We start from the raw sequence: 14,558 nt of genomic DNA, 5'->3' as shown, positions 1-14,558 counted from the left end.
GCCGGCGCCGCCGGTCAAACGCCCCACTCGGGCGATCGGCGCCCCACCCCGGGCCCATCAGCCGCAGCCTCCTCCGGGCAGACGCCGGGCAGAAGCGTCCGCCGTGAGTCGGCTCGTGGTGAGAGCCCGTCCGCGACGCACTCGTCTGGTACGACGGCGTACGATTATGATATTGTGTCGTCTTAATGTTACCCATTTGCATTTGCGCTTTTATTTAAGTGCTCGACATTCGTCGAACGAATCATCGCTGACTTTGGTATTCGTCCGAAATAAATTCTGTTCTATCGTATTGTGCTGCAGTGGGCCGCTGTAAAGCGACACCTCCTTCTGGTGCTCGCTCGTCTGTCGACGTAGACGCCCATGGGAAACTCCTAAGCGACCGTTCCGCCTCCGCTGACCATCCGCGAACCATCATCCGCTCATCTGTGCGGACCTCGGACGCTCGTCTGACGCTCGCCTGGTGCCCCCTGGACAACCACCTGACACTCGTGCGACCCGCTCCGACATTCGCCGTACTCTCGGCGGCACTCTCCACGCAGCGGTCTCTCCCAGACGTCGCCGTCCTTACCTTGCAGTCGCCTCCGCCTCCCCGCTTCGCCGCCAGCTGGGAGCGTCTCGCCGCGCGACGCGCTTCGTACCCGGCCGAGCCGACTCAGTCGCCGCAACGGCGCCAGAAACGCCGCTGTTCAATTAGACAATCACGCCGCGGGCGGAGGCCGCTAACTAGCTGCAGTTTACTGCGACGCTGGCGCGAGGCGCGCCGTCCGCTGGCTTGCCGCGGGCGCCGGGCAGGGGTGAGCATCTGATGACGCGGCGGCTGCATCTGGGCGGCGAGCTGACGACCGGGGGCTGTGTGGTGTGTGGTGTCAGGGGCGGGGAGCTGCTGACCGAGGACTATGTGGTGTGTAGTGTCAGGGGCGAGGAGCTGCTGACCGAGGGCTGTGTGGTGTGTAGCGTCAGGGGCGAGGAGCTGCTGGCCGAGGGCTGTGTGGTGTGTAGCGTCAGGGGCGAGGAGCTGCTGACCGAGGGCTGTGTGGTGGTGTAGCGTCAGGGGCGAGGAGCTGCTGACCGAGGGCTGTGTGGTGTGCAGTGTCAGGGGCGGGGAGCTGCTGACCGAGGGCTGTGTGGTGTGTAGCGTCAGGGGCGGGGAGCTGCTGACCGAGGGCTGTGTGGTGTGTAGCGTCAGGGGCGGGGAGCTGCTGACCGAGGGCTGTGTGGCGTGTGGTGTCAGGGGCGGCGAGCTGCCGACCGAGGGCTGTGTGGTGTGTAGCGTCAGGCAGACTGAGGCGCTACCACGGCCCACGGCCTTCAATCACGGTTCGTTGGTGGTGGTTAAGGTAGCTAACAAGGGATGGTTGTGTTTTTCCACGCTTTCCATTTGGATAGTATCCACAACGCAATGCGTTCTTACCCATCTGCAATGTCTTCTGTCTTTTTGTGGCACACCTTTGGTGTTTTCTATCCACTGATGCCCCGTTTGTCGTTTGCATTGTGACTGAAGCCGCTCTGTGGTGCATTTGCCCGCTAGTGGTCTGTACGTAGTGTTCACTGTCCGTTAGAGATCCATCTGTGGTGTCCTGTGTCGACCTGTGACCCGTCTGTAATGGCCTCACTGTTCGCCCGTGACCCGTCCGTAGTAGTCTCAGTGTCCACCTGCGACCCGTCCGTAGTGTTCCCTGTCCACCAGTAACCACCTGCAGTACTTTGTCCACCTGCGACCGGTTTGTAGTGACCCTTGTCCACTGATGACCCGTCCGTAGTGGTCCCACTGTCCACCTGCGACCCGTCTGTAGCGTTCCCCGTCCACCGGTGACGACATGTAGCGTCTCCCTGTCCACTGGAAACCTGTCTGAAGCGGCATCCATCTCTGGCACGGCGCCCCGGTGCAAGACCTCGGGCTTGTTTACCGCCTGGCGGCTCACCGACCACCAAAGCTGGCCGGCCTCACACTCATTCAACTTCAATGAAGACTTCAAGTAAGTTTATCTTTTCAATGCTGGGTGGGCCTGGCTCGGTACGCGGCTTATTTCTGCTAATCTGCCGACGTCGTGTATTTTGCATCCCGCTTTCCGGTAATAACAGAGTGTTTGCACTGTACGGTGCACGTTAATGCGAAGCCGGCGTGCGGCCGCCCGTGCACTGCATTCAGAGTGGTGCCTGCCGCCCGGCCGGCCCGCAGAGGCAAACATCGTAATGCGCCAAATTAAATGGCCGCGAACCTGGCGCCGGACCGGGTCTGGGCATCGTGTGTGGTCCCGCCAGCCTTGCACAGTTAAAGATGATAGCATTATATGCATGATAATCACCCCCTAATTACGTTTGCAGGCTTCGTTTATGTGACATGTGAAGAATGGCGGGGCTCCGACCGATTCTTAAACTGTCGTTTTAGCGAGGGAGGCCTGTCTGGACGTGTCGCTTTTCATAAAAGGATTGGAGGACGCCACAGCAAAGCGCACGCCTGCCCGAATATTTAGCGTTGGAAATACCTTTGACTGCGGCCGCCGGCCGCCGCTCCCGGCCGCGTGCAGCGGGGGCACGTAGCGTGCAGTTGCAGGGCGGGGGTCAAAAGGCCGGGCCTTCCGGCTGGCCGGGCGCAGCCGGGCCAACGCGGAATCGTCCGGACAGGGCGAGCTGTCGTGCCATCTGAATTTGACGGCGAGACTCTGGCGGGCTTAACGCCTCGTTTCACACGTCTTGCTCGGTGCCAGTGCCGGCGGTTCCGGGCAGGAATGCCGGCGTGCCGGCCGCCCCGGCCGGCCGGCCTGTGCGCGACGGCGACAAGGTGTGGCTAACCGGTGGCGACGGACGGAGAATGAGGCGCACGGGTGTGCGAGCCTCAACGCCTGGCGCTCAGAGCGAGGTGAGGAACGGACTTTGGGTGGGGCTTTGAGGCCGCCCAGCGTACCGTGGCGGTGTCAGCGAGGTGTTGCGCCACTTCTCAGAGCTAGCTCAACAGCTCCCTTCTATGTTTGCGTGCGTTTTGTTCACGCCTTAGACGGAAAAACCGCACGTCACGTGCCAACAGGCCTCGTCGGCGGCCGTGTCGGGGTGGACAGAGTCAACTGGTCCCATCTGACGGCACACCCGCCTGTCTGACCGAGAATGCAGCGTGCGCCACCGGGCTCAACCCAGCTCAGTCAGCGGACTCGCGCCTGTCACACAGAAGCGTGGCCCTTGTCAGAGAGCGCGGGCCCCAACGAGCCTTTTTGTTTCAACTCGCTTAATACCATACGCGTCAAGGTATCAAAACTCGAAGCTGAGTGGCTAGATCTATAACCCAACCGCCTTGCCTACCATCTCAGAATACATCACATTCATATATCACGTCCTGCATGCAAGGCAAATTTCCTGCGTGCAGCGTATAAAGACCGTGTGCCAGCTGCCCTCTCATCTTCCAGTCGGCACCGAGCCGTCGCCACCGCCGCTCCCGCCTCTCACCATCTGCGTGGCGGCCGCGTCACGTGCCGAACACCGCCTCCGCGGCACCTCCGCCTTCCCGTGCCGTGTCGGCGCCGCTCCGTGGAGTGGACGTGCTCCGCGAAGTTCCGGCCCGCTCCGCGTGGAGTGGGTGGCTTCATGAAGTGCCACTCCGCCCGTGGAGCGGCTCTATTGAGCGGGCGGCGAGCTGCGGGGTCCGCCCGGCCGCCCCGGGGGAGCCGGCCCGCCGCGGCACCATTGTCCGGCCACGCCGCCGGTGCACCATGCGGCGCAGACGTCACCCCACACGCCGCCGCACTCACACACGCACCGGTAACTCACCCTGGGCAGGGAGACGGACGGCCGCGTGCGAACCGCCGCCGCCGCCGCTGCATTACGAGTTTACATTCAGGCCCGCCCCATGGTGGGGGGCATATTAATAATAGAGATATCGTCATTATTTAGCGTCGACCATATCTCAGTCTTAATTTGGCAGTTCTACTCCGGTGGTCCGGGGCGTCGCAGCCGGCTTTGCCAGTCTCCGTCTATGTCTTAATGAACAGTATTTGAATATTTTGAATGCCTGCGCCGCCGGCCGGCCTCGCATGTAGGCGCGGCCGCCGCCTGCGCCCTAATTGGCTGAGTTTTTTGTGCCGCCACGACCGGTGGGGTCGCCGCAGTTGACGAAACGTCAGCTGATCGGGACGTGCCGCCGGTGCTGGCTCGCAGCCGGTGCGTGGCCCGGCCGGCGGGGTACGCCGACACGCGCGCACCGGAGGATGGTCAGACACACCGGTGCGTGCCTTAAGTGGGGACTAGGTGGGCCAGTCACACCTCAAGTGGAGGTGGCCCGCCCCCGGGCCGGTGTGTAACCGGGATAACAAGCAGGCACATCGCGCCGGTGTGCTGCTCGGATTTGAGCGGGGGTCGCTGCTGGGTGTCCGAGACAGAGGACAGGTGTGCCGTGCGTCATTCCGATGGAACGAAGACTCACCAGCGTGTACCACATACAGAGGTCGCGTACAGCGTCATTCGTTCCAGGTTGAAAACTAATCTGGTACACTTCGTACATAAAGTTATGGCGCGTTGCAGTCTTAATTTGCGCTCGAGTGGATTTGAATGCCGTGCCACGTACGACTGTGGCCCCTTGTCTTCATTAGATCTCACATGAGCCTGAGCCACCCACTTGTCTGAGTCTGACACGGTGCCAGCGAGACGCGAACCCGCGGATGACTCGACATACTGACCGAATCATTCCCACCAGCTGATACATGAGTCACCAGACCGCCGGTGTTCAGTCCGAAGGACGAGGCCACCCGTTGACTCCAGTCGGCGGGCCGCCGAACTGCCACCGGCCGCGCATCGTCGACTCGCCGCTGTCGAGTCATCGAGTCGCAGAGCTGGAGGGCGCGGGGAGAGCGCCGTTGCGCCGACCTCGCGCGGAATCCGCGAGGCGTGGGCATGCGATGGATCGTCGACCACCGACGCGATGACGTGCCGCGTAAGCTTCTCAATTAGTCCCAACGGCAAGTAATGGCGTGTAATGTTATCCTTGCACAGGGATGTTCAGATAAATGGTCCGTAATTGGCCGATGACAGCGTGGCAGGGCCGCGCGCGGCGTGGGGCGGCGACCCGGCGGGGAGTCCTGCTGAACGCTCCGTAGCTGCGGCCTGGCGGGGAGTCCTGCGGAACGCTCCGTAGCTGCGACCTGGCGGGGAGTCCTGCTGAACGCTCCGTAGCTGCGACCTGGCGGGGAGTCCTGCGGAACGCTCCGTAGCTGCGACCTGGCGGGGAGTCCTGCTGAACGCTCCGTAGCTGCGACCTGGCGGGGAGTCCTGCGGAACGCTCCGTAGCTGCGACCTGGCGGGGAGTCCTGCGGAACGCTCCGTAGCTGCGGCCTGGCAGTGAGTCCCGCCGAACGCTGTGCGGCTGCGACTCGTCTCCCCATGCCGAACCCTGTGAGGTCTTCTGTTGCCCTGTCGGACATCGCTAGATGGTGACCAAGGGACGAACATAGAGTCGAATACCACGTGATCATCTGCGGTCCTGTGGGCCATTGTGGAGCTGTGACCTGGTGGAGGGGGGGGGTGGGGGGGGGGGGGGGGTGGAAGGGGGCAGAGCTAGACGCTGTGGTGGCTGCGGTCTGATGGCGGGTCCTGTGGGGCTATTATGGGGCTGTGACCTGGCGGGAGGGGAAGGGGGCAGAGCTAGACGCTGTGTGGCTGCGGTCTGACGGCGAGTCCTGTGGCACGCTGTGTGATTCGCTGCGTTACTGCCAGCGGTCGCGCAGCCGCTGTGTGTTGACAGACCGGGCCGGAAACCTCGCTCCAGCGGGCGTCCGATCGGTGTTGCACGCCCAGTAGTTACACCTGAACCGCTTACAGCAGCCAGCAGCCAGCAGCCAGCGATGTACGGATCTCGCCGACCTGACAGAGCACACCCACTGCGCCCCAGGCAGCCTCCTGAGCGCGGAGGACGGGTCGTAGTGGTGACCCCGACAGCCCCCTGAGCGTGGAGGACGGGTCGTAGTGGTGACCCCGACAGCCCCCTGAGCGTGGAGGACGGGTCGTAGTGGTGACCCCGACAGCCCCCTGAGCGTGGAGGACGGGTCGTAGTGGTGACCCCGGCAGCCCCCTGAGCGTGGAGGACGGGTCGTAGTGGTGACCCCGACAGCCCCCTGAGCGCGGAGGACGGGCTGCAGTGGTGACCCCGACAGCCCCCTGAGCGCGGAGGGCGGACCACAGCGGCAGCCCGGCCCGTCCGCAGGCTCGCGGTGGTGCGTTACGCCCTGCTGTACCAGACTTGCGAACACGCCGTTTACGAGCCCGCTGCTTCGCACGCAGCCGTGCCGGCCCGTACGCCGCGCAGGCTGTGCACGCCTGCGCCGAGAGGCGAGCACTCCCGTTACGGTGGCGGGGCGTGCTCCCGCCCCGTGCACGGCCGCCGGGCGGGCAGCGGACAGCGGCGCCGCCCCAGCCGGCCCGCTGGGGCCGTTAAGGTGGTGTGTGTTGGACGGGCTGCAGAAGCGGGTCTCTTGGATTTCGTAGGTTAATAAACGGAGGACTGTAATTCATCGACTGAATCTATCGCTCATCTCAGCGTGTTTTAAGAGATCGATCAGCCGTTTAATGATGATGTAGACGGAAAATGATCGTCGTAAACGAAATGGAAAATAGCTGGGAGGTGGACCAACTGGTCTGTCTCTTATGGTATAGCGATAACACGTTATAATGTTAGATCGTCGCCACCCGACGACAAGTTCGATGCTGGACCTCAGGTCAGCGAAGCGGTAACCACTAGCATCAGCGCGTCCAAGTCACAACAAAGGCAAATGGTCTGCCGGTCACACGGCGTTAAACCTCCTTTATTTTTACCCCTATCGCTGGACCTTTCGCTGTGAGGCAGCAGCGCGTGCCCTTCTGTGGGCGCCTGCGTGCGCGTCCGGCTAACGGTGCTCGCGGCGTGCGGACGGCGCTCCGCTCCAGCCCGCCCATGCGGACGGCCTTCCGCTCCAGCCCGCCCGTGCGGACGGCGCTCCGCTCCAGCCCGCGCGGTGGGCGGACGGTGCTCCGCTCCAGCCCGCCTGTGCGAACGGCGCTCCGCTCCAGCCCGCGCGGGTGAGCGGACGGCGCTCCGCTCCGGCCCGCGCGGTGAGCGGACGGCGCTCCGCTCCGGCCCGCGCGGTGAGCGGACGGCGCTCCGCTCCAGCCTGCACGCTGTCGTCGCCGGCCGGACGTCCCGCTGACTAATCGCTCGGGCCCGCGGCGGACGGGACCGGCGGCCGGCGGCGTGCCGCCCGCTCCGACCAACCGCCACCCACAGAGGGAGCGGAACGGTACGGAACGGGACGAAACGGGACTTGCGCAACAGAACGGGGGAATGGACTAAACGAAATGAGATGGAACCGAATTTGGACTGCAAAAGATGAAGTCGGACGTAACGGAGCGGAACGGAGCAAGACGCAACGGTTCGGAACGGAACCGGAACAGTTCAGAATGGAGTGAAACCGGACGGGGCGGAGTTGGATGGCGCGGAAAAACACTGAACAGCACAGAACGGAACGGGACGAGACGGAACGGGATGGGGTGGCACGGGACTGAACAAAACGCACCGGGGGGACGGAACAGAACAGAACGAATCAGAATGGAACGGGGGTAAACAGAACGAAACGGAACGGAACGAAATGCAGCGTAACGGCACGGTACGAGACGAAAGAAACCGCGTGACACGGAACGGAGCAGAGCGGTGCTGCCCGGCCCAACCGACACCCACAGAGGCAGACACAAGACGGGCGTTGGGGCGGCTCTGGAGCGGCGTGGCGTGCGTCACCGGCGCCACACGGTGACGTACGAGAGGAGTCGTGGACTGCGCGGCAGCACGGGTGCCGGTCTGAGCCTCCGCGTGTTCTGAACGGAACGGACACCGATGGATCGACATCGGGCATGGAGAGGCATGTCACGACCGAAGGGGCGGCCGACTGGCTGCTCCTCGGGAGCGCGGTGCCAGCCGTTCGGAAGGGGGTGAGTGCGTTGACCCGGTTTGGTTTATCGTATAAACCAGACATGTGCGGTTGCTGTTTATCTGTGTAAATCAGAAGTTGAGCCAAATAGCAGAATGCAGGACCGGATGCCCATTTCTATGCCACATGGCAGATAGAGAGAGATACAGAGCATCACAAGACCGAGCCGAGCCCTAATAATTCGTAAACAACGCATCCGGTTAGGTTCGCATGCATGGGATCCGACGTGGTCGCCCCAGCGTCTGTCTCGGTCTGACATCTGTTCACACGCTTCCTAACGCTTGGGGAGCGCTTCGCTCCAATAGCAATTGTTCGCTGTCTCAAGTGAACCTGCTGACATGCCGACGTCAACATGGTCGAGCACTACCGAACAGGAGCACTGGCTGGGCGGGCCTTTTGGTGAGCACCGGAGCTTCGACGCAGAACCCGCTGGCTGGGAGGGCCGTTTGGTGAGCACCGGGGCTCCGGCGCAGAACCCACTGGCTGGGAGGGCTGTCTGGTGAGCACTGGGGTTTCAACGTGGAACCTAATGGCTGGGAGGGCCGTCCATAAATAACGTTACGCGTGCAGGGTATCGTTTTTATGAAGTGTAATCAGTGCGTTACGAAGGGAGAAGTAGAAAACTGCGTAACATTACGCTCAGGTGTGGTTGCAAACCATCCTGAAATCGCTAAACAAATGTTTTGAGTGTGCAGCCAGGGATGTTTTTGCCCAGTCTAACCAGGGTGTAACCAGGGGAGGGAAAGGGGGTTAGAAATAATCTAAAATGCACGATGCAATTCATGGACAACGCCTAGCGCACACTGATAGAAAGCGCAAGGTAACAGCTGCCGGAATGTCGTGATCCTGAGTAGGCTCAGAAAACTGTTGGTTTATATGCAAATATCGGCGCTAACGACGATCAACAAAGTTAATGGCTGGAAAGGTCAGCACCGAATCACGAGAAATGGAAGGAAACAGTGATCATAAATTTGAGACGATCTTCAATCGTTTTACACTGACGCAGCATCACACTGAGAACAACATAATTTTTTTGTGGCTGCTCTTCCTCAAATGATGAAGTTTGGTTACTGAGATGACACATCGACGACATATATCGCTTCTGAGTAGACCTATATTCCTTGCTTTACAGACAAGCCTACCTCATGTAGCAAATGACAGGCTCACCCTATGGAGGGAGGGAGACCACTACCCGTCACTGCGTGTGGCAGGAGAGTGAACATTATCCCGTCAGGACGTAACGCAGGAAGGTAGACCAGTTGTACTTTTACAGACAGATTGAGACAAGTTATTAATGTCGCGAGTGAAATACTGGGTAGACTTTTGTACTCGTCTGGCGTGATGGTATATATATATATATATATATATATATATATATATATATATATATATACTTAACGTTTCGGCCAGCCAATTCCCCGGCCACGTCTTAGGGTGTGTTGCATCCTGGGAAAGATCGGATGGTGTTTCTCTTCAGCCATATAGGTGCCAAGTCCAAATTATCTGCTTGGAACTCATGGGACTCGAAATGGGGTCCTCTCATTACGAGCCCATCGCTCTACCAACTACGCTGGGCCTTCTCACTTAGCTCGGTTCGTAGAGCATTGGAGTCGTAACCAGAGGACCCCAGTTCAAAGCCCAGCGATTCCAAGGAGGGAATTCGGGCTTTCGCACATGTATGGCTGAGTGCCAAACAGCATCCAGTTCTTCGCAGGAATTAATGACCCCTGACGACGGCCGGGGAATTAACTGGCCGAGACGTGGTGTACGTACTTACACAACAGAAGAGGACGACAGTCCGAACTACTATGCCGTCCAAGAGAAATCGGTGTCTGATTGGGACATTTGGCCAGGAGAGAGATCGGTGTCCCATCAGGACATTTGGCTGGGAGAGACCGGTCCCTCATCGGGACATTTGGCTGGGAGCAATTACTGTTCCATCAGGACATTTAGCTGGGAGAGACCGGTGCCCCATCAGGACATTTGGCTGGGAGAGACCGGTGCCCCATCAGGACATTTGGCTGGGAGCGAGACCGGTGTCTCATCAGGACATTTGGCCAGGAGAGAGACCGGTGTCTCATTAGGACATGCGCCTGTAAGAAAGACCGGTGCCTCATCGGGATATTTGGCTGGGAGCGAGACCGGTGCCTCATCAGGACATTTGGCCAGGAGAGAGACCGGTGTCTCATTAGGACATGCGCCTGTAAGAAAGACCGGTGCCTCATCGGGATATTTGGCTGGGAGCGAGACCGGTGTCTCAACGGGACATTTGGCTAGGAGAGAGACCGGTATGCCATCGGGACATGTGGCTGGGAAAGAGACCGGTGCCCCACCGGTTGGGCCCAGCCGGCGGCCGGGAGAGACGCTATCACGCGCGGCATCGCCCGGCTGACCCAGAAAGGACCTCCAACGTCGGCTTGAGCGGGGGTAGCCCATACAATGGTCCGTAGCGATGCAGATCTGATGGGACGAGCTGGAGGCGCGGCCCTCCGGCGCCGGGACCGAGTGGTGCTGTCACCTGGACCGGGAGCCCATGTCAGATCAGCCAGGAGCCCCTGACACCTGGACCGGAAGCCCATGCAAAATCGGCCAGGTGCCCCTGTCACCTGGACCGGGAGCCCATGTCAGATCAGCCAGGAGCCCCTGACACCTGGACCGGGAGCCCATGTCAGATCGGCCAGGAGCCCCTGTCACCTGGACCGGGAGCCCATGTCAGATCGGCCAGGAGCCCCTGTCACCTGGACCGGGAGCCCATGTCAGATCAGCCAGGAGTCCCTGACACCTGGACCGGGAGCCCATGTCAGATCGGCCAGGAGCCCCTGTCACCTGGACCGGGAGCCCATGTCAGATCGGCCAGGAGCCCCTGTCACCTGGACCGGGAGCCCATGCAAGATCGGCCAGGTGCCCCTGTCACCTGGACCGGGAGCCCATGTCAGATCGGCCAGGTGCCCCTGTCACCTGGACCGGGAGCCCCGTCACCTGGCACGGGAGCTAATGTCACCTGGACTGGGAGTCCTCTCACCTGAACTGGGAGCCATTGTCTCCGGTGTTGGGAGCCCTCTCAACAGGACTGGGAGCCCTCCCGCCAGGACTGGGAGTCCTCTCATCTAAACTGGGAGCCATTATCTCCAGTGTTGGGAGCCCTCTCGCCAGGACTGGGAGCCCTGTCACCCGGACTGGGGGCCCCTATCCTTTCCCAGTGATGCGGCCGCCTTCGGTCATTGTCTTGCTGCACTTCCAGCGGCGGTCACTGGTCTCTGTTCTTTAATTTCTATGCTGACTGCTCGACCTTACCTTGAGCAGGCTCTGGCATCCATGCCTAATATGGGAAGGAGGCCGAGCCCATCGCCATATTAAAACAATAGCTTCATCACACCACTCGGAAAGTCATCACGAGCCATAAAGGTATACTGCTCTGGCATCCATGCCTAATATGGGAAGGAAACCGAGCCCATCGCCATATTAAAACAATAGCTTCATCACATCACATCATCACATCACACTTCATCACTCGACCAAACGATAGCTTCATCACACCACTCAGAAAGTCATCACGAGCCATAAAGGTATACCGCTTTGGAACCAGGTGGTAACCGCCATACATACACCGACTTACCGCGGCAGCCGTATCCGTTCTGCATCCGTTCAAAACACGCCAAAGGCGAAAGAATCCACCTGAAGGCCTCCCAGACGCCATCAAATTCCAAGTCCGTCATCACCAGCGCAGTTCCAGGGGCAAAAACGGCTGGCCCAGCGCCGGTCGCCTCACAGCGCCGCTGCATGATAACATCACATCAGCCGGCCGGCCCCGGACGGCCCGGCCAACGACTCCAAATTGCCGTGGCCACGTGATCACCCTTGATGGCCGACGGCCGACGCGGGCGCGTATGGCATTCGTGTGCCTCCAGCTGCTCGTGAGATGTCGTGGAGCGACTCCGTTACGTTTCGAAATCTACTGGTGGGCTCACAATGTTCGCCTATTAGGTCACGCTTCGGTGTGTCGAGATGTTTGTGCATGCAGCAACGATTATAATGAGGTGACGTGCGAGCTGCGCTGCCAGCCGTTAAGCGTTTGCTGCGACACATCGTTGAATTCATTCTGAGACATCTCCTTAAAGGCTTGGAGGAGTCATCAACCAGCCATATGCGTCTTTCAGGCCCAAATGTTGCACGATTGCAGCAGAGTTCCAAATTAGCATGCCACGGGAGTCCCATTGTGCCCATGCACCCATTCGCCTTTCTACGCTGCACTTGTTCTTTTAGCCGAGTCAGGCAGTGCCGATAGCCAGCTACAGCTGCTGCCCATCTGCAGCAGCAGCCGATGCCGGGGGAGGTGGGACCCGCTCATGGCTGCAAGGGGGAGGGGGCAAGTTCTTTTTGAAGTCGCTTCTCATCCCATTTTCATGCGGCGTCATAGGTTTAATGCTAAATTTTACCAAAGTCGGGGGTTCGCCCTGTCTCTCTCCCTCATCCCCCGCCCATAGCAAACGCGTACTGAAGCCTCCATGGCCGTGGCCATCGCGGTGGTCGGCACGTGGTGCGCCGTTGCTGCCAGCGGCCGGAGAGGACATGTCGCCCCAGTTGGCATGGACGAGCGGAACGCATTTAGGATGCACGGCGTCCAGAGGGCGTCATAGTCGCCATGCTGAATTCGTTGGGCTCTGTCCGTCTCTACTCCGAATGCAGAGCCATGCCCAGCAAGTTCATTAATATCCCTTACGCCCCATTAGCTGCCTTGCACACTTACATTCCAGCCCCCGGCCTTTCCCCATCCTTGTTTCAAGACGCCACAGTTATCATTTCATCGCCATTCGCACATGGATAGGCACGTATATGTAAATGTGCTACTGCATGCAATACAGTGAGGTCGGCGGGAGCGGCTGTGCTCCGAACAGGGTCAGTCGGTGCTGCGGTGCTCCTCGCGAGCCGGCCGGTGTCGCGCCGCTGGCCGGCCTCTGACGGATTAGGCCGGGCGCGCGGCGCGGCCGGCCGCGGCCATCGTGTCGGCCCGTCTGTCGTACACGTAGCGGCCGACACGACATACGACCGCACACGACGCCTGCACTTCGCGCCCATTTGCACACAATCAGCTGAGCCGGTGTAATTGCGGCGTTAGCGGCGCGGCGGCGGCGGCGGCGGCGGCGGCGGCGGGTGGGACCGGCTCGCTAGAGCTGGGCTCAGCGCACTGGCCGCGTTTCCCGGTACCCCGCCGACGGGGCCGAGCCGGCGGAGAGACCCTCTCAGGCCAGCGTCAGCGATAGCCAGCGCTCCCCCCTGCGTGATCTCCCTGGTACGCGCGACATTCCTCCTTCCTGTCTGACCTCCTTGGTGCGCTCCACAGAGGCTGAGCCGCCCGCGCAGCCTCCGAGGACACGCATGGCGCTGGCTGCTGTCTCGGTACATTGAAATATCGCGACACGTTTGCCAAAACACCGGACCGTACTTCGACATGATGAATGGGAAGGCAAAGGCCTTCCCCAGTCGCCGGAAAACCTTGCGATCGTGAAACTTCGCATTCCTAGTGGGATTGATGCCGAGGCGAAGGAACATATTCAAGAGTTCGGGTGAGCTGTTTCTCGGGTGGCACGGATGAGTCGAGTAGATTCAACTGTGGGCCAAGAGAAACGCTTTGTTTATTTATGAAACCGGAATATTATCTTAATAGCAACAGGCTTCACATATCAAGAGCGGTCAGATTCACCCATTTGCTCCTCCCCTACCGGGTAGCCGGTCTCGTTACCCCGGTGAAAGTTAAAAAAGTCCTGCAAACAATGCAGGGTGCAGGGTTTGCAGGACTTCAGTTTTGCAAAATGAGTCAGGGAGGGGGGAGGGCTGAGCAGAGAAAAATGACACAATATTTGCTCAAAATGTATCAGCAAACCCTTCCAGACTTTGTTTACTTTCTTCTCACAGTTGGTGGTGGAACCCAAGCACCCCAAAACGGAGGAGGAAGCTACTCAGACCATACAATGTATATTTGACACCGGCAAATAGTTTTAATGGTTTTAAGACATTCATTGCTAACTCATCCTTCCACGTAGCCTGCTAACCAGGTCGAGTTGTCTACAACACCTTCTAGATATCATACCACCAGCACCCAATTATCCCCGCCTCCCCTGCCCCTCCCCCTGCGCCCAAGGTCCTTCCCAGGTCCCCCCGCCCTGCCAGGTCACCTCCTCTACCTGCTGTTCGTCTGCGCTCCTTGCTGCGCCGAGCAGTGGCGCAGCGGCGCAGCGGCGCAGCAGACGTCCTGCTGCAGCGGCGCAGCAGCCTGTTTACCAGCCGTGCAACACGCCAGCGGTATGGAATGCCAGTGTTGTGACGGCGGATGATTGGCGGGAATGCGCGTGTCGGACATATGTAAGCTGATCGCAGGGCGGCTGTAGCCGTGATCAACACGCGACGTCGGCCTCTTGTTGTTCGCATCATCCCTGTGCCCCTGCACGGCGTGGGAGCTACGCGTGAGCCGATGCGTGGCAGCACGCCGGTGTGGAAGTGAGTTGCAGATCACGGTGCTTGCGTCTGTCATTCAGTATGGCCGTCATAATGCGGCCCGACGTGAGCTTGCAGACGACGAGCGAGACGCGATCTTACGACACATGATATATTAAACGAACACAC

This window comes from Pollicipes pollicipes, unplaced genomic scaffold (genome assembly GCF_011947565.3).
Source record: "Pollicipes pollicipes isolate AB1234 unplaced genomic scaffold, Ppol_2.1 Scaffold_3087;HRSCAF=3621_pilon_pilon_pilon, whole genome shotgun sequence".
Classification (NCBI taxonomy): domain Eukaryota; kingdom Metazoa; phylum Arthropoda; class Thecostraca; order Pollicipedomorpha; family Pollicipedidae; genus Pollicipes; species Pollicipes pollicipes.
Note: the sequence above shows the minus strand (reverse complement) of the source record.